Source organism: Pan troglodytes, chromosome 4 (genome assembly GCF_028858775.2).
Source record: "Pan troglodytes isolate AG18354 chromosome 4, NHGRI_mPanTro3-v2.0_pri, whole genome shotgun sequence".
NCBI lineage: Eukaryota > Metazoa > Chordata > Mammalia > Primates > Hominidae > Pan > Pan troglodytes.
In genome coordinates this window covers 115,068,649-115,090,243 of record NC_072402.2, presented here as the reverse complement: position 1 = coordinate 115,090,243, position 21,595 = coordinate 115,068,649, and positions in this window count along the sequence as shown.

Genomic DNA, 21,595 nt, shown 5'->3' with positions numbered 1-21,595 from the left:
TCTGGGGTTTTTATGCGCTCAGAAGGGAGGAAGTGCATGCTGAGTGCTCCATGGGCAGCCATGGGTGGGCCTGGAAAAAGCACCATAAGTTCTTACTCTGAGTCACAGACTCCACCCAGAACTGGCAGCCTGATCCGGAGGCTTCAGGCCATCCCTGTCTTGAAGGTGGGCTTCACTGGGGACCTGCTCCTTCCTGCCTAGGAACCTGTCTGCCTCCTGCCACCAACAACATACCATCCATGGTGCCCAGGCTGTTTGCACCGAGGGGCTCCTGCAGGAGCATGCCAAGCTGCCCTCAGCAACCCTGGTCTCCCTCCCACACTTGCCGGTGTCCAAAGTCTAGAGGGGGCCAAGGTAGCAGGGGGCTGGTGTGTCAGCATTGCCCTGAGGGCACACACACCTGACCAGGTTACAACAGTTCTGATTCAGCCACAACTTTGCTCCAAAATCAGAGTGGGCACCAGGAGCAGAGAGAAGCCAGGAAGTGGAAGCAAGCACTTCTGAGCCTAATGAGACAGGGGATTTCTGGGCCCCAGAGAGCTCATGGATGGCAAGGTCCAGAGCTCTGGCTGGGTGGCTGCAGCTGCACCCAGGAGCACAGGGCTCCTACCTGCTAGTTCAGTAAGGGGTGGTTCTCCTGCCTACTCCTAACTCCCTTTGGCTCCATGGAGCATGCAGCCCTGGCCACACCTCCCCTGCTGCAGCTAGCATCCCCACAGCAGCTGCTCTAGATAGGCCACCACCGCCATCATTAGTAGTCATAAAACTTAAGGCATGATTGTGGTCGTAACAATCATCTTCTCCAACTACACATTTTACAGGTAAGAACGTGATGGGTTACATGATTCTATCCAAATCACAACATAGGAAATGCCAGTGCCAAGTTATTCTTCTTCTCTATCTCTCATCCCAATTTCAAAATCAGTTTGTTAATTAGCATCTACCAAATACTAGTCATATCTTAAATTAATCACCCTGGAATGCTTAGAAGGTAAATATGTGTCTTAGTCCATTTTGTGTTGCTATGACAAAATGCCACAGACTGGATAATTTATAAATCAGTAGAATTTTTTTTTTCTTCAGTTCTGGAGGTTGGGAAGTCCAAGATCAAGGCACTGGCATTTGGTGTCTGTTGAGGGACCTTTTGCTGCATCCTCACACAGCAGAAGGGACAAACACTGTGGCTGTGTCCTCACATGATGTAAGGAGGAAGGGCAAAAAGAGCCTAGGTTAGTTCCCTTCAGCCCTTTCATAAGTATGACTTCATCCAGCAGAGCAGAGCCCTCATGGCCTAATTACTTCCCATAGGGCCCCACCCCTTAATACCACCACAATGGGGATTATGTTTCAACATATAAATTTTGGGGAACACTCAGATCATAGCAATATAACTAGAAAAATGGCTTTTTTTTGCTTATAAATTTATAAAATAAAAAATAATTAGGACTCATATGCCTAAAATAGTAGAAACACATGATTAATATGTTCAAAAATGATAAATATATAAGAACTTGATTATTTATATTTGTGGTTTTCAAATGATTGGCATAATTAACATAGTCATAATGAGGCACTTATGTCAAGCTCATGAATCTGGGCTCTTAAAGAGTCCTTTCAATCTAACTCATGACAACCATCTTCGCTGAAGCACCTATAGTCTTTCCCAAATTCTTTAGCTTGAGTCATGCTTCTATAGCACGTTACTTACGGGTTTCTTGTGGTACATAGCACTTAATAATGTAAGTCATCTTCTTATCTATCTGCCTTTTTCACTAGACTGTGCTCCCCTCTGAAAACAGAGATTGTATTCTAAAGATCTAAAGAAGATACATAGCATTTATTTAACAATTGTTTATTGAATAGATGAATAAAACGATGCTTACATTTACCTTCTGCTTGCTTGGGCAAATAGAGACTTGGACGTAATCCTGTAAACTTCATCTTGGAGGTGAATGTGGGTGGATTTACATCAATGGATTGTGTCTATTGACATTTAGGGAAAAGGTTGAATTCAGCTACTTGAAGTAAAGATATAACTTAAAATAAATCCACTGGTAAATTGTGTTGTTAGATAAGCACAAGTACCAAAACTATTCCTGCTAGAGCCTAGGAATGAATAAACCTTCTCTTATATCAGGTAACTTAATTCCCACATATGCAGAGTGAGCCAGGAATAGGTGATATGGATTAAGAATGTCCTTCTTCCATGTCCTATCCTTGTCCTGCTGTGCCTTGAGAGCTCTCGGGCCATTTGCTTTTATACAAAGGATAAATAATAGGCATTCTAAGAGGATGATAAGTGATATGTGGTTACCTTTGCCCATTATTTTTAAATTTGGTGTTATCAACAGTGTACACAAAGTCTTCCTTAATGGTAGAAATAAGGCCAATAGATTTCACTGTTGTAAATTATCCACTGTGGAGATATTTCTATTCATATTTATAATTTACCATAATAAAAGCAGAATCTCCCCAAGTGACAAAAGCAGACATAAAATATATAAAGTTAGATTTCACAGATATTGTACATACAAAGAAATGAGGAGGTTAAAAAGAAGGCATGCCTTATCAAGAATATAATTATTCACCCAATTAATGAGTGAACCCCCATTTTCAAACTTCAGGATGAGTTTTAAATATAATATTTTCATTTCTATGACAAGAATAGTCTTATAAGAAATAAAGTTTCTTGTGAAAAATCCTTGAGGACTGTACATTTATAAAGTTAAATCATATTATACTATCTACATGGTCCATCCATTATTTTAAAAAATGCCAGATTTCCCATTTTGAGCTCTAGCCTGCCTCATTAAAATTATATAGTTATGAATTATTTGATATTGCTTTGGGAGCATCCCAAAGCATCCCATTCTTGCTATTAAATACTTAGCATCCCATTCTTGCTATTAAATACTATCAAGTTTTTATTATTATTATTTTTATTATGAGCATCCTGTCTTCAGTCACTCACTTGTTTTTACTTTAACTTTAATGTTATCTAATAACTATAACAGTCCATGGGGGAAAAGTAAGTCCCCACAATATTCTCTATTGCTATCTTTCTGCCCAGTTAGATGAAAAAAAAAAAGTGTCTATTGCTTTGCACTTAGTCAAAATAACTCCACTCTTCCCATCTCAGACGCCCTAGGATCTATCTTTCGGCAGACATGTTTCCTGAGAAAGGTAAGGATACTTGCACATATGTTGATGGCCAATGCTAGTGTTACAGCAGGTAGTCAGGCAGACATGAGTAGGGCAGGAGAGGGCCCTCACCCACCAGGAATGTCAGGCAACTATCAGGTGATAGGCAGTTATTAGACTGTCTCAAATAATAATTGGTTGCAGCCAGTGCCAGATAAAGACAGTCTGTCAATAAACAGCAACACCTGAAACTAGTGATCAGCAGCTTCCCGATAAGGTCTCAGGAGTTGGGCAAGTGGGCTCAAGCATGCATATTAAGAGGCAAAATGATAGAGTTTAGCAGTATATGATCTCCTAGGGACATTCAACTGGTAAAGGGAGAATATCTTGAGTATGTGTAAAATTTCCATAAACACGCTGCACATACTCCCCTCCCAAGTGCTGGCAGGCCACTGTGCATGCAGACAGCCCACCCCTGGGGAGAATCAGGGGAGAAGGAACACAACACCCTGGAAGCATGCCAATGTCTAAAACCCCAAGTCAAAGGTCAAACTACACACTTGAACTCTCAAGTCACCCACTTGGCCCTATTTTAAGTGTACTTTACTTTCTTTCATGCCTGATCTGAAGCTTTTTAATAAACTTTCACTTCTGCTCTGAAACTTGCCTGAGTCTCTCCTTCTGCCTTGTGCCCCTCAGTTGAGTTCTTTCTTCTAAGGAGGCAAGAATTGAGCTTGCTGCAGACCTATATGGATTTGCTGCTGGTAACATATGTTGGTGCTGCATGACTCAGATACATCCTGCTGCCACTAGCTTGGGAAAATATAAAATCAGATTATTCTCTTTGATTTGTTATGTGTGTTGTACTATGAACATGGAATTCCAATTAGAGAACGTCTATTCCTAATTTCTTTTAGTGCCTTGATTATGTTTTGTTTTTTTGTTGTTGTTTATTTGTTTTGAGACAGGGTCTCACTATGTCACCCAGGCTGGAGTGCATTGGCATGATCTTGGCTCACTGCAACCTCCACCTCCCAAGTTTAAGCAATTCTCCCGTCTCAGCCTCCTGACTAGCTGGCACTACAGCCACATGTCACTATGTCCAGCTGATTTTTATATTTTCCGGTAGAAACTGAGTTTCATCATGTTGGCCAGGCTGGTCTCAAACTTCTGACCTGAAGTGATCCACCCATCTCGGCCTCCCAAAGTGCTGAGATTACAGGTGTGAGCCACTGCACCCAGCCAGTGCCTTGTTTTATTTCATAGGTGTGCTATATTGTATTTTGATTCCTTCTTAAACTAATCTTTTTCTTACACTTTCTCCCAAATATATCTCTGAACATCAATGAATACAAAGTGTTATCTGACAAACCATTATCTGGAGAAAGTTGTAGCCAAATACAATGTGGTTAGAAGCATGAAATGACAAATTAGGAAATATCAAATTAAAATTTCATCCAAATTTCATGTGCTGCTCTGATGTTTTCATTCTTTCACGGATAAAATAGCTAAATATTTCTTTCCTAGTTTTTCACATAATATCACCTGTGGCTGAGATCACCCAGACTATAATTGGTTTCTCAAGAAGAACAATTTTCATTAGACAACATAGAGAGGCAGGAGAGGGAGGGAAGGAGAAGAAAGAAAAAGAGAGAGGCAGGGAGTTATATTAATCCGTTTTCACACTGCTGATAAAGACATACTCGAGACTGGCAATTTGCAAAAGAAAGAGGTTTTATTGGACTTACAGTTCCACGTGGCTGGGGAAGCCTTACATGCATGGTGGAAGGCAAGGAGGAGCAAGTCACATTTTACGTGGGTGGCAGCAGACAAACAGAGAGAACTTGTGCAGGGGAACTCCTCCTTTTGAAACCATCAGATCTTGTGAGATTTATTCACTATCATGAGAAGAGCACAGAAAAGACTTGCCCCCATGATTCACTTACTTCCCACTGGGTCCCTCCCACAACACATGAGAATTCAAGATGAGATTTGGGAGGGGACACAGCCAAACCATATCAGGGGGGAACTGAGAAGGAAGGGAAGGAAGGAAGTTAGGGAGCAAAGTTGTAGAAAGCTATAATAGTGGGGAGGAATGTGCTAAGTTAATTGTAGAGCAGCAAATTTTATTTATTTTTAATGCCAGTATTGTCTCAAAGTGGAAGGTGGAACAAAAATTTACCCTTCCAGAATTGCAAGTTTTGAAAGACTAAAAAGTTGGGAAGACTTGTTAGTCCTAGTGCATATTTTTTCATATACCTTTAAATACTTTTATGGTATGAGCACAACCCTGCTCCCCACATTACCATCACCACCGTAGTGACTATCTCTGAGAAACTCCTGAAGAATTGAGGCACTTGGAAACAAAAATACAGTCCAGTGTTGGTGCTACTTGAGGATTACATTTTGCATGTACCTGTGAGCCTGAGGTCAAAATTAGTTTAACATTTGGATGCAGAAGAACAGTAATTAGCTCAGCCTCTCCTTTTATTACCTGTGTATGTATGGGTGTGTGTGGTATGTATACATATGTGTTTCAGAGAAAGAGAAGGAGAGAGAGAGATTGCTGTTTTTGAGTGCTTGAAATATTGTAATTTTATACATTTGCCTGCCAGTAGAAAAAGCAATAAGAAGAAAATGTACAAATTTAGGGGAAAAAATGGAATGGCCTTATTCAGATAAAAGACATCTGTGGAAATTTGGGTTGCCAGAAAAAGCTTTTTTCAAAATACAAAGATTTTTGTAGTCTTTGAATTTTTACCAAAAAAAAATCCCTTATTTCCCCTTGCATTTTACTGAGACCTAAGTATAACATTTATACAACTTAACCAGAATAATTTATCTTTCTATTTCTGTTATAGCTTAGCGTCTTTAACAAAGTCTGTTTTTCCCCCTTGTGTCACCTCTGCACTGATGACTCTCATTTAAACAAGAACATACCTGATTAAGGAGCAGATGGCTTGTCCCTGGGTGGTTGGTTTATTTTTACATAACTATCATATTACAGAAAAGAAACTAAATTTGCTAATGAGATAACTGTACTTTAGTTAAATAAGTCTTTGATCTGGTCTTTTCCACTTCTTACAAAGGAAAATATCATATTGCATGTACAAAAACAAAATGCTGCCATCACCAAAAGCAGCTGGGGGTTATAGGAGAGCGTTCTGTGCTTAAACTCAGAAATCCTTACCAGCCTATTAACCTTGAGTAGGTCCCCTAACTGCTCCTGCTCTCAGGTTCCTAATTAGTGACACACATGAATTTGCTAATACTAACCTCTTAGGGTTGCTATGGTAGGTGGGCTATACTGGGCTACTATTGCTGAAACCACCTTTGCAAAAATTATAGCTGAGAAAATTATAACAGTGAAAGAGAGCTAACCTAACTGACTCCATCTTGCTTCTAACCTCCAAGTTGTCCTTGTTCCCTCCTGGGTGTAGGCTGAACTAACTTTGGGAAGAACTTAGTTTATAGTTTAACTGTGAAACAAAGATGATAACAGCCCTTTCCCAAAACAAATCCCCTTCCTGCCTGGGGACTAGACTGGCTTTGCAGGACTAACAAATTAGCCACGGGATTAGAAATTATGGTTTAGGAGTCATGCAGCTGGAGGATGCAAGATTCTGAATTTCCCCAAATTGCTCCTAGGATAATAATATAACTATTGTAAAATCTAAGATCAGTGCTTGAGATATTTTTGAGACCTTGTACTCAGTGGATCAGCTGGCACCACTCAGCTCAATAAACTGGCTCATCTGGTCTTGTGGCCTCCACCCAGGAACCGACTCAGCAGCTTCGACTGCCTATGATTTCATCTCCAACCCAACAATCAGCACTCCCCACTTTTCAAAACTCTACCCACTAAATTATCCTTAAAACTCTGATTCCCAAGTTTTTTGGAAGACTTATTTGAGTAATAATAAAACTCCAGTATCCTGCACAGCCAGCTCTGCATGAATTAAACTCTTTCTCTATTACAATTACCCTGTCTTCATAAAGTGGCTCTGTCTAGGCAGTGGGCAAGGTGAACCCACTGGGCAGCTACCTTGCCATGGAAATATTTAATAATATTATAGTAGTATAATATTATAAGTGTCTTGGTTTGAGAGAATGATTTTAGCTTGGTCCTAAGAAATTGATGCATGTTCTTGTCCAAAGGAAGTAGAAACTCCCTATCCTGCTGACCTCAGTAAATGCAGGGAGAAAAATTGCATTAAGTAACCCAATTTTAGGATCCATTAATTACTTCATTTGGAAATCTAGGGAGTGGTAATTTTGCAGAATTGTATTTATCTCTAAATTTATTAATCAGCTTGTCTTTTGGAGAAAATAGTGTAGGAATAAATGGCTTCCAAATGAAGAGAAAACAAAAACACTCAAGATTTCAGGGATATAAGGTGAATAAATACATAAGCAAAGACAAAGAACTATTTATGATTTGTAATTTGTCTCACAAAACTAAAGGCATACTGTCCCACAGCAAAATAAAAAATGCAAAAGTAAGACAGATACTTTGAGCCTAAATAAACTGTATAAAACATAGATCCAACCTTTATAAAATTTAAAAGTTCATTGTAGGATAGCAAGGTGACAAAAACCAAATACTTACTGCTTTATGAAAATACATTTAATAATGGAATGTCTAATAATTGAAATATAAGCTTACATAACAAAAAGGAAGTTTTATTACCAGAAAGCTAAGAAATATTTTTAATTCTCTAATTGTGTTACCTGAAGATATTGCTTCCTTTGGGTTCAAATTACTGGTAAGAGTTGAGAATTAGATTGGCATTTCAGAAAGGAGGCTGCTATCAGTGCAAGGGAAGAGGGCCAGATACCAACTCCTACTCCAATTATTGGCTTAAAGACCAGAGAACTTGAGCTAGGCATCTCCTCTGCATTCAATCTCACACCCACCCTTCCTTTAATACTGAAATCGTATTAGCCCATCCTCATGCCACTAATAAAGACATACCTGAGACTGGGTAATTTATAAAGGAAAGAGGTTTAACTAATTCACAGTTCCACATGGCTGAGGAGGCCTCACAATCATGGTGGAAGAAGAAGGAAGAGCAAAGGAACATGTTACATAGTGGCAGGCAAGAGAGCACGTGAAGGAGAACGCCTCTTTATCAAACCATCAAATCTCATGAGACTTATTCACTATCATGACAGCAGCATGGGAAAATCTGCCCCCATGATTCAATAACCTCCCACTAGGTCTCTTCCACAATACGTGGGGATTATTACAATTCAAGATGAGATTTGGGTGGGGACACACAGTCAAACCATATCAGAAATCATAAAACATCTGTGCTTGAATATGCGCAGTATCTAAGGCTAGGACTGAGGAAAGAGGCTTTTTGCCCTGTTACTACAGCAAGAGTATAGAAGGCCTTGTTCAGTTGTTGACCTGATATAATTGTCTCATCAGCCTACTTAAAGTATCACTCCATACTACCTTACAGCAGAGAACTATAAAGAGGAACAGGAAACAGATTCCTAGATAGAAGTCTCATGTAGTGAGCAAGCTTTAGACCTCTGTTCTTGGAAAGAATGTTGGAAAAGTGGTACCTGCAAGAGTCAGACCCAGAACAAGGCCTGAGTCTTGCCTCAGTTGAAGCACCCAGGTACTACTGCTACTAATAGCTCAGAATCATCATTAGACATTTGATTGTATGTGGCCAATGAAAAGTGGGTTCCAGTGCTGAACTTACAATTAGTAAAGAGTGTGTACTTTATGGAAGCCAAAAGAATAGTAATTGATCTCTAAGATTGAATATGTTCACTCATCACTGCCAGGACTATGTACATATTTAGGGTAAAGTGCTTAATAAGTAAATTTAACATCAGAACAGTAATTTCTAGAGCCTCAATCACCCTTTAGGCACAATGACATTTTGGGGGAACAACTTTACAATAAATAGGAAAATTATCACATAGGTTAAGTCACTGTCCTATATACACAATATTTTTAACCAACACGAGGGCTAATATTTCATAATTTGTTTAAGTATTCAAATGTACTGGTAGAGCTTTATAAGTAAATTATTGGGAAATTTTTAAAAATTGCAATAGACAAATTGTTGTTATTGATAAAATTAAATATTTGGGGATATCAAATAACTTAAAACATGTGCATTTTATTGATTTAAAGCTTATGTAGGAAGATTAGCTATTGATTGTATTTTTCTTAAACACTAAAAGGTTTCTAAGGTAAGAAGAAAATGCTTCAAAATATAATTTGGATTTTGCTGAACACAAAGCTTTTAAGAAATGTGTTTGAAGACTAATGAATCCTAGAACTTTCTCCACTCTTTGAAAGAAATAGTTGAGTCAATGCTAACAGCAGGCAATTCCTTCAAAAAGCACTATGCAGATAAATGTTAGAGTCTTTGAAATAATGATGTTAAATTACAAAATGATATCTTGTCCTTATAATCTGTCATCATAGCTTTCCCCTTTAAGACAAGAGAAGGCATTTGAGTGTGCAAAACAGGGAGATAAGAGACAAGGTAACTTGCTGTCATCCATCTGCAGAGATTTATGCTGGCAGAGGGAAGTGGAGCTTGGGAGAACCAGCACAGAGGTAGGCATGCATCACTGACTGAGACCGATTCTTGGGTAAAATGGAAAACGATCAACAGACTAGATAGCAAGATCTTATTGACAGAGATATTTCTGAATGTATGAAACTATTCTTGCACTTTTTAGACTTGAATTTCTTCACTGTACACAGCTCTAAAGCCAAAATGCTGCATCCTATTCAAGATTTATTCTATGCGATTTAAATAGTGTTGTGGAAAGAGTGCCTTTATGGATTTATGTATAATATTTTGATAGCTGTACAATTATTTGTGACTTATGAGAATACACTTTTAAAGTTGTCCAGAAAGTCACTCTTTTTTTTTGGAATAACTTATATGTACCCTGTTTCCTTAGTTAATTGTAATGTTGGTCCACTGCAGTAATAAAATAGTTATATATTGAGTATCTCGGATGGACCACTCTGCACTGTTATAACTGTTTATAACTTTGTAATGCTTTCATAAATGTGATTCATTACACTAATAAACATGCAAGACAACTGCAGCATCTCACTGCTTCTTTGCCCAAGTTGCTTTGGCCTTGATACCCAGAAATGACTTTCATTTCCACCTTGAACAGAACCACAGGAAATGTATGATTTGGCTTCCTAGAAATTTTAATTTATATTTTCCAATAATATCTAATAAAAATGTATATTATGATAGAGTGACTTAAGATTGATTATAATTAAAGAAAAATATCTCTCATGGGAGAACATAGAAAGTATAAAAGAATGAGAAAACAGAACCCATACTAAAAAGTTTTTTTAAAAAAGATAATTGTTTTGGCTAAGGGCAAAAAGTCTGATGGTAAATTATATGTTTTTTAATAAATAAATGAATTTGTGGGGAAGAAGGGTAGCAGAGGAAAAGGATGAGCATTTTTACTCTATGTATAACAGATATAACTAGAAGAAAGGAATTCAAATAATAGCATAGCTTTTAGGTGAGCAACAGCAGGAGGGCACAATTTCTGCTTTCAGTGTTTATGATGACTTGTCCCGTTAGAAACATAACAGACATTCTGCCAATATTTTGTGATGATCTGGAAAAGTAGGCAAGAGTTCCATTAGTAAAAAATTACCTAGCAATGTTGTTTTGTTTTGTTTCCTGCAACAGGGAATAACTGAATGGTCTATATCCGGCTTCTATTTTGTCATTCCCACCTTTGACAATACTACTGTGCTACAGGCACTTATGTCTTCATTTGGTGCTAACCAGTTCCCAGAATGGATGTGAAAAAGGAAGGTAAGACATTGGAATCCTCATCCTCATCCAGAAATACAATTAACTTACAATCTCTTGTCTTAGCCCTAGGCAATTATGTGACTACTGAGCTATGGCCTTACTCCAGGCCCCACCTGACATGTGGTGTGTCAAGTTCATATGATGGTGTGGGATGGAGTCACACTGGTTTCTTTAATTATTCTGAAGTCTAGTCAACCTCCTAATTCAGGGTTTAAACCATACTTATTACACTCATAGTTACCAGCTGGGGTCGTTTCTAGCCATATGCACTACCATAAATACTTGTTTTATCTGTGAAATAAGAGTGATAAAACTTGTATTGCAGAGTTGTTCTGAGAACCAAATTAACTTTTATGAGATAAGATATATAAAACTGGAAAGTAGCAGATACTGTAATCATAGGATCTTTCCTTCTTATGCCTCCAAGCATCATCACTGACTGTCAGCTCTGATGACATGCCTTTAGCAGTAAAACTGACTTGACGTGGATGTTGACAATAACTGATCTTAGAACTTAGATATTTGGTCATTTGGTTATGATTATAGTTTGGTTACTCCTTCTGGGTTTTGGTCTAGGTGTTCTGAATGTTTTCAATCACGTCCCTATAATTCTTCCACTTAGAAATGTGCATGTAATACAGATAAATCAGGCTATGCTAAGACCACATTATTCTATAATTATAAGAACATGTATAAAGTTCTGAGTCCAATTAGCATGTCAAAAGATGTATAAAATCTACTTTACACAAAGTACTGAAGTAAGTTCTCCAGGCTGAAGAATAATAATAGCATTATATTATGGAATTTCACCATATGTAGTTGTAAATATATCACAAAAATACAGAATGAGGTACTAAATGAAATTATAGCATTGAGAGATTTTTACATTTTGTGTAAAGTTGCATTACATTATTTCAAGACAGACTTTTATAATTTAAGCATATATATTCTAGTCTCTAGGGCAACCATTAAAAACTGGATAAACAAAGAGGTATAGGTAGAAATGAAAAAAGTATTTTAAATGAAATACTAAAAAATGCATGATTGCTACAAAAGAGAGAAAAAAATAAGAATCTCAGGGAAAGCAGTAGCAACAAAGGGAATACATAAAAACAAATAGACAGGGCTGGGCTCACTTACTCATGCCTTGTAGTCTCAGCACTTCGGGAGGCTGAGGCAGGAGGATCACTTGAGGCCAGGAGTATAAGACTGCCCTGGGCAACATAGCAAGACCCTGTCCCTGAAAAAATTAAAACACAAATAGCCAGATGGTAGATTTAAACCAAAAAATATCAACATTTAACATTAAATGTAAATGAGCTAAGAACTCCAATTAGAAGAAATTTTCAGAGTGAATTATTAGAAATAAACAAACAAAAGAGACCCAACTATATTGTTCTTAAAAGAGACACATTTCAAATATAAAGATACATATAGGAAGATACAGATAGCCTGGAATAAGTATGGAATAAGTATGGATACAGTATGGAATAAGATACACTATGGTAAACAAAAATCATAATAAAGTTAGTTTGGCTATGTGTCAGACAAAGTAAATCTCGGAACAAGAAATAGCATCAGGGACAGAGAATAACTTAAATTTGTAAAGCATCAATTAATCAAAGAATCATGAAAAATCCCAAGTTTACATGAATCTAATTACAGAATTCTTAAAAATATAAAGCAGAAATTGACAGCATTAAACATAAAAACAGACATATCCACACCCATATTTGAATATAAATACCCTCCTTTTGTTGATTGATAGAATAGATAGACAAAAACCAAGTAAAGATGTAGAAAATCTAAACTATAGTATCAACCAACTTGACCAAATAGAAATTTATAGAACACTATACTTAACAGCTGCAGAGGATGTATTATTTTCAAGTGCGTATGTAACATATATCAAGGTAGACATTATACCAGGTCACACATCTTAATACAGTTCAAAGAACTGAAATTATCATTTTGTGCATATTGTATCTGAGGTAAACACAAAATTAGAAATCAAAAACAAAAAAATGACAAAATTCTCAATTATTTGTAAATTAAGCAACAGGTATCTACCTAACCCTAGAGTCAAAGAAGAAAGGAGAAATGAGAAAACATTTTGAAATGAATAAAAATAAAAGCACAGCATAAAATTTGTGAGATGTAATTATGGTGAAGCTTAAAGGATATTTCAAACCTTTAGAAGTTTATAATGGAAAAGAAATTTCTATAATTAGTGATCTAAGCTAGAGATTGTCATATTTTTTCTTAAGGAGTCTGGCAAAAAATATTTTAGATTTATGGACAATGGTCTCTACAGCAACTATTGAACTCTGCCATTGTGACACAAAAGCAGCCATAAATACTACATAAATGAATGAGTGTAGCTATGTTCCAATAAAACCTCATTCTTAAAAACAGATATCTGGCCTGTGGGCTGTAGTTTGCGGTTGATGATCTAAGCATTCACCTAAAAATGTTAGCAGAAAAAAGAGCAAAATAAACCCACAGTAAGTAGAGAAAAACAAATAAACATAACAGTAGAAGACAGACAATAATTGATAAAATTGACAAAGTCATAATTTGTTTCTTTAGAATGCTTAATGTAAGTGATAAACTTAGCAAAAATAATAGAAAAAAGTATAAATTCTTAATATTAAGAATGAAAATGGGCTATCACTACAGATCCAATAGGCACTAAAAAAAATATTAGAAATTACTTTACTGAAACAAATTAGTAATGTAGATAAAATGGAAAAAGGTACTGAACAAAAATAATTTATTAAAATAAGTAGAAAATATGTAGAAACTAAATAAATTCCAAAGCCTTCTCAAAAAGATGAAAATAGGCACAGATGGTTTCCTCCATGAATACTACTAAACATACAAAGAGGAACTAATGTTAATATTACACAAACTTTTTCAGAAAATAGAAGATGGAGAGAAAGCTCATTTTATTTCATTAGGTTGGATTAACAGCAAAACCAAAGGCTGACAAAGACATTAAAGGAAAAAAATATAGCCCAATATCCCTCATGAAATAGAAAATCCTTGCAAAGACTAAGAAAATCAAGTTCAGCAATATAAAAATTAATAATAATAATAAATCATGGCCAGTGGAGTGTGTCCAGAAAGGCAAACTTAATTTGATACCTAAAATCAACACTGTAATTCATCACATTAATAGAATCAAGAATATAAATAATGTTATTATTCACTAGAAGCAGAAAACGCCTTCTGACAAAATCCAACACCTATTCATGATGACATCACTTAGCTACCTAGTAATAGAAGAAAACTTCCTAAATTTGATAAAAGGCACATATATAAAAGCACTTTTAATGGTGAACTCATGAGTGCTTTTGCCCTAAGACTAAAATCAGAATGAGGCAAAGTATATACACTCATATCTCTTCTATTCACTTTCACACTAGAGATTCTAATGAAGTAAGATAAAATAAGAAATAAAATATATAAAGGTTGGAATATGAGAAATAAAACTTCCAGAAAGCATGATTTCTATGAAGAAACGCTAAAGGAATCTACAAAAATGCTAAATCTAATATAAGAAATAAGTTATATTTCAATATACTAACAAAAAATGCTGAAAATAAAATTAAAAATAAATAGCACAGGAATATGTAAACTACTTAAGAACAAATTTAATAACATGTATAAGAACTCTAATGTACTGTATGGCATTCCTTAGAAAGTTTAAAGAATTAAGTAAAAGGAGAGGATTATCATTCTTACATGTAGAAAGAAGAAAAATTTTAAATAGCGTAATCATATCTAATTAAAAAAATAAAATGCTATATCAATTAAAATATCATCAGGGCTTTTCAGCAGAAATTGATAAACTAACAATTTATATGAAAATATGAAGAACCAGGCCAGGCATGGTGGCTCACGCCTGTAATCTCAGCACTTTGGGAGGCCGAAGCAAGCAGATCATGAGGTCAGGAGTTCGAGACCACCTTGGCCAACATGGTGAAACCCTGTCTCTATTAAAAATACAAAAATTAGCCAGGCATGGTGGTGTGTGCCTGTAATCCCAGCTACTCAGGAGGCTGAGGCAGGAGAATTGCTTGAACATGGGACGCAGAGGTTGCAGTAAGCTGAGATCACAACACTGCACACAAGTCTATGCAACAGAGTACAACTCTGTCTCACAAAAAAAAAAGAAAAAGAAAATATAAAGAACTTAAAATTGTCAAAATTTCCTTGAAAAAAAAGTGGACAATTTTAGAAGTCTTAAAGTTTTACTAAAAATTTGTTTCAAGTGGTATTTAAATAACTTACTATATGTTTTAGTGAATATGGTATTAGCATAAATATAAACAAATGGAGGAATACAGCTTAAAAGAAAGGGCAGAAATGGTCTCAAGCAAATATAATCAAATGATATTCGATGAATAATTCAAAGCAATTTAAAGGGCAAAGGAAGTCAATTCAACAGGTGGTGCTGTAATCATACTTCACACCATATATAAATTTTAGTTTAAAATAGAATGCAGATTAAATATAAAATTCAAAAAGTATGGAGTTCCTAGACAATAACATATTAAAATATTTTTGGAACTCTTATGTAAATAGACAAAGATTTCTTAACAAATTTCCAAAAATACTTGTGTGGTTTTTTTTGTTTGTTTGTTTGTTTGTTTGTTTGTTTCAGACAGTCTCACTCTGTCACCCAGGCTGGAGTGCAGTGGTGCAATCTCGTCTCACTGCAACCTCCAACTGCCGGACTCAACCAATTCTCCCACCTTAGCCTCTTGAATAGCTGGGACTACAGGCACAAACCACCATGCCCAGCTAAATTTTGTTTGTGTTTTCTGAGGTAGGGATGGGGTTTTGCCATATTGCCCAGGCTAGTCTTGAACCCCTGGCCTCAAGCAATCTGCCTGCCTCAGCCTCCCAAAGTCCTGGGATTATAGGTGTGAGCCACCATCCAGGCCTAAAAATATTAATCTTAAAAGAAAACTCAATTAATAATTTGGGCTTCATCAAAATTAAAAACTTCAGCTACTCAAGGAGATAAGTGATCCCATTCAAAGGAACCTATTCTAAGAATTTCTTTTCAGGGACTTCCTCCAGTAATGAATGGCTTTGTTTGGCTTATCACAGGGACAAAGATATGACCAGGTGTATTAGTTTGTTCTCACACTGCTAATAAAGACATACCCAAGAGTGGGTAATTTATAAAGCAAAGAGTTTTAATTAACTCACAGTTCCACATGGCTGAGGAGACCTCACTATGATGGCAGAAGGAGAATGAAGAGCAAGGGCACATCTTACATGGTGGCAGGCAAGCGAGCTTGTGCAGAGGAACTCCCACTTAAAAAATAATCAGATCTCATGAGACTTATTCACTACTATGAGAACAATATGGGGGATATTGCCCCCATGATTCAATTATCTCCATCTGGCCCCACCCTTGACATGTGGGGATTATTACAATTCAAGGTGAGATTTGGGTGAGGACACAGCCAAACCGTATCATTCCAGCCCTGGCACCTCCCAAATCTCATGTCATCACAATTCAAAACACAATCATGCCCTTCCAACAGGCCCCCAAAGTTTTAACTCATTTCAGCATTAACACAAATGTCCAAGTTTAAACTCTCATCTGAGACAAGGCAATTCCCTGCCACCTATGAGTCTGTAAAATCAAAAGCAAGTTAGTTACTTCTTAGATACAACGTGGGTACAGTCATTGGGTTAATATACCCATTCCAAATGGGAGAAATTGTCAAAAACAAAGGGGCTAAAGGCCCCATGCAAGTCTGAAATCCAATAGAGCAGCCATTGCCATTAAACCTTAAAGTTCCAAAATGATCTCCTTTGACTCCATGTCCCATATCCAGGTCACACTGATGCAAGAGTGTGTTCCCATGTCTTGGGCAGCCCTGCCTGTGGCTTTGTAGGGTGCAGGGCCCCTCCCAGCTGCCTTCACAGCTGGTGTTTAGCGTCAGCAGCTTTTTCAGGTGCATGGTGCAAGCTGTTGGTGGATCTACCTTTCTGGGGTCCAGAGGATGGTGGCCCTCTTCTCTCAGCTCCACTAGGCAGTGCCCCAATGGGGACTCTATGTGGGGGCTTCAACCCAAATTTCCCTTCTACACTGTCCTAGCAGAGGTTCTCCATGAGGGCCGCACTCCCGCAACAAACTTCTGCTTAGACATCTAGGCGTTTCCATACATCATCTGAAATCCAGGCACTGTTCCCAAACCTCAGTTCTTGACTTCTGTTCACCCACAGGCTCAACACTACATAGAAGCTGTGAAAGCTTGGAGCTTGCACTCTCTGAAGCCATGGCCCGAGCTGTACCTTGGCTCCTTTTAGCAACAGCTGGAGTACCCGAGAGGAAAGGCACCAAGTCCCTAGGCTGCACTCAGCATAGGACCCAGTCTAGGAGACCAATTTTTTTCTCCTGGACCTCTGGGCCTGTGTTGGAAAGGCTGCCAAGAAGATCTCTGACATGCCCTGGATACATTTTCCCCATTGTCATCATGATTAACATTTGGCTCCTTGTTAGTTATGCAAATTTCTGCAGCAGGCTTGGATTTCTCTCCAGAAAATTGTTTTTTTCTTTTCTAGTGCATCATCAGGCTGCAAATTTTCCATACTTTCATGCTCTGCTTCCTCTTGAATGCTTTGACATTTAGAAATTTCTTCTGCCAGATACCCTAAATCATCTCTCTCAAGTTCAAAATTCCACAAATCTCTACCACCAGACTCTTTGTCAAAACATAGCAAGAGTCACCTTTACTTCAGCTCCCAACAAGTTCCTCATATGCATCTGAGACCATTCCAGACTGGACTTTATTGTCTATATCACTATCAGCATTTTAGTCAAAGCCATTCAACAAGTCTCTAGAAAACTCAAAACTTTCTCACATCTTCCAGTTTTCTTCTGAGCCCTCCAAACTGTTCCAACTTCTGCCTGTAACCCAGTTTCAAAGTCACTTCCACGTTTTCGGGTATCTTTACAGTGGTACCAATTTACTGTATTAATCTGTTTTTTCATGCTGATAATAAAGACATATCTGAGACTGGGTAATTTATGAAGGAAAGCAGTTTAATTGACTCACAGTTCCACATGGCTGGGGAGGCCTCACAGTCATGGCAGAAAGCGAATGAGGAGCAAGGGCACATCTTACATGATGGCAAGCAAGAGAGCTTGTGCAGGGGAACTCCCATTTATAAAACCATCAGCTTTCATGAGACTTATTCACTACCATGAGAACATTGTAGGGGAAATCGACACCATGATTCAATTATCTTCACCTGGCCCTGCCCTTGACACATGGGGATAATTACAATTCAAGGTGAGATTTGGGTGGGGACACAGCCAAACCATATCACCAGGTAATCTATTTAGGAGATAATACTAAGAAACACTGGAAGTAGAATATGGAGAAGATACAAGAGTGTAACAAAATCAAAATTGTTCGTGTTATGAAGAAAACTACAGCTCAATCCCACTGGGGTACACTGGGGTAGAGTTTAAAATGCTCCTTAGAGGTTTCCCAACTGTAGGACAAGAAGGTGATGCTAATTATCCTATGACACTGGCATCCACTGGCTGAAAAGTGTTCCCTAGAGTGTAGACTTCTGGCCCTCTCAGCTGCCGTTGCTTGAGTTGAACATGGCTCCAGCAAAAAAGGCTCTGAGGCAAAGAGGTGTAGGTGTTCTCAATTAGAATATCTTGGCTTCCTGGCTATGACAATTTTCATTCCCACCAACAGTGCTCAAGGCTTTGCTTTTCTTCACAGCCTCACCCACACGTGTTATCTCTCATATTTTTGATAATAGCCTTTCTGATATGATATCATGTTATGGTTTTTATTTGTGTTTCTGTGACAGTGATGTTGAACAACTTTTCACATATATGTTGACTATTTATATGTTTTCTTTGAAAAAAAAATCTCTTCAGGTCCTCTACCTATTTTTAGTAGGGTTATTTTTATTTTTCCTATTGAGTTGTGTGAATTCCTTATATATTTTTGATACTAACTCATCAGATGCATTGTTCACAAATATATTCTCCCATCTCATAGGTTGCCTTTTAATTTTGTTATTTTCTTTGCTATGCAGAAGTTTTAATTATTATGAAAAATAATATGAAATTTCCTTAAAATTTTAAAAATAGAACTACCATGTGACCCAGCAATGCCACTTCTGGTATATATCCAAAGGAAATAAAATTAGTATTATGTTCATTGCAGCATTATTTGCAATAGTCAAGACACGGAAATAACCTAGGTAATCATCAGTGAATGCATGGATTAAAAAAATGCAATATGTATATTTTATATATTAATATGCCTCTTATATTTTACATAATGGATGTTAATATTTTGTATATTTTATGTATTAACATGTCCATTAATATATTTTATATACAAATATAAAATTGAATATTATTCAGCCATATGAAAGAAGGAAATCCTGTCATTTGTGACAACAAGAATGAACCTAGAGGACATTATGCCAAGTGAAATAAGTCAAACACAAAAAGAGACATACTGCATGATTTTGCTTATATTTGGAGCCTAAGAAAGTCAAACTCTTAGAAGCAGACATTAGAACAATGGTGGTCAGAGGCTAGAGGGTAGGGGAAATGAAGATCTGTTTGTCAAAGTGTGTAAAATTTTAGTTCTAAGATAAATAAGTTCTGGAGATTTAGCGTACAGCATCAAATTATGGTGGCTCTAGTTAATAATACTTTATTCATGTCTTCTTGAAATTTTATGAGATAGCAAATATTAAGTGCTCTCAATGTACACTTAAATGGTAACTATGGGTGGGAGCATATATATTAATTTGATTCTGGCAATCATTGCACAATGTTTATATATATATATTTATATATATATATATAATCACCATGTTATATACCCTGAATATATATAATTTTTATCTAGCAATTAAATATTTTAAATTTTTGAAAATAAAAAATTCCTTGGCAAGTAGAAGTGAATATGAAGGGGATACAGGCTCAGCACTAACAAAAACTGACACATATATTTTATATATATATTTTTTGAAACAGGGTCTCCTTCTGTCTCCCAGGCTGGAGCACAGTGGCTCAAGGTCAGCTGACTACAACCCTACCTCCCTGGCTCAAGTGATCAGCCCACCTCAGCCTCCCCAGTAGCCGGGATCACAAGGCTGCGTCACCATGTCTACCTAATTTTTGTATTTTTTTGTAGAGGCGTGCTTTTGCCATATTGTCCAGGCTGGTCTCAAACCCCTGAGTTCAAGCGAGCCACCACCTCAGCCTCCCAAAGTGCTAGGATTACAGGTGTGAGCCACTGTGCCCAGCCTGATACATATATTCTTAAAAATATTTTCACACACACATTTCAGGACTGAAATCTGCTGTAATGTATAAAGGAACCTTTAAGATGGGGGCAGATTTCAGAATCCATGGATTTGAGGACCCATGGCCTGAGGTTAAAGAGTCAACTACAGGAGTTATTCTGCATTGTCTGCTTTGTTCCTTCCTTCTCAGATATTCTTCCTGTGCACCCTCCCTTCTCCTAGCTAACTCTTATCCATTCTTCAGAACTCACTCTAAGAAAAACATATCTTCAAAAAGGTCTTCCCTGATCTTTTCTGAGCAGGTCAGGCTCCACTGTAAAAGGCTCACTTTAGCACCTTGTACATGGCCTTCATAACATCCCTCCTAAGTGAAATTAAATTAATAATAACATAATTTATTATTTAATGTTTGTCTCACACTAAAATATAAGCTCCATAAATGTGGGCACTGTGTACATTTCCCACTGCTGTGTCTTCAATCCATAACACTATCCCCAAAATATAGTAGGCATTCAACAAATATTTGCCCAATTAATGCATTACTAGATTGACTAAAGAACTATAGAATGATTTAGGTTGCCTAAGAATTCGTTTCTTTTATAGTGTACAGAAAATAGGAAACTATTTAAGGAGATCCATTCTAGCTACATGACAGAAACTAGCTCAGGAGAAGATACTATTAAGATTCTTGAGTTTACCATTTGACAAAGAATATTCTAATAAAAAACAGGTGAATAGAGATAAAAACCTGGAGGAACATCTTTTAATATTAACATGAAAAATTATATATACATATATTCAAGGTGTATAACATGATGATTTGATATAAACATTGTGTAATTATTACCAGAATCAAATTAATATATTTGTTTTCCCACCCATAGTTACCATTTGTGTCTGGTGTTTGTCGAGAACACTTTAACAATAACTTTTGATATATCTTAACATCTACTGATGTTAAAATGTACATATAAGGAATGTATCTGAATAAATAAATCCAAACAAGCAAATAACACCAATACAATATAAGGAGAGGGATTTGAAAGATCCTCAGCACACATAAAATATAGCATTCAAAATTTGAAATAAGAACTTTATTCTAAAATTAATTTATTACTTTTGATTATCTTAATAGACTTAAAAAGATGTTTGAAGAAAATTTAATACCCATTCCTGTTTTTTTTTAAAAAAGATGAGAAACAAACTTGTAAAACCAAAAACCATAAAGCTTCTGAAGGATGCAAGAAAATACCTTCGTTATCTTGGTGCAGGCACAGATGTCCTGCATAAGTTACAAA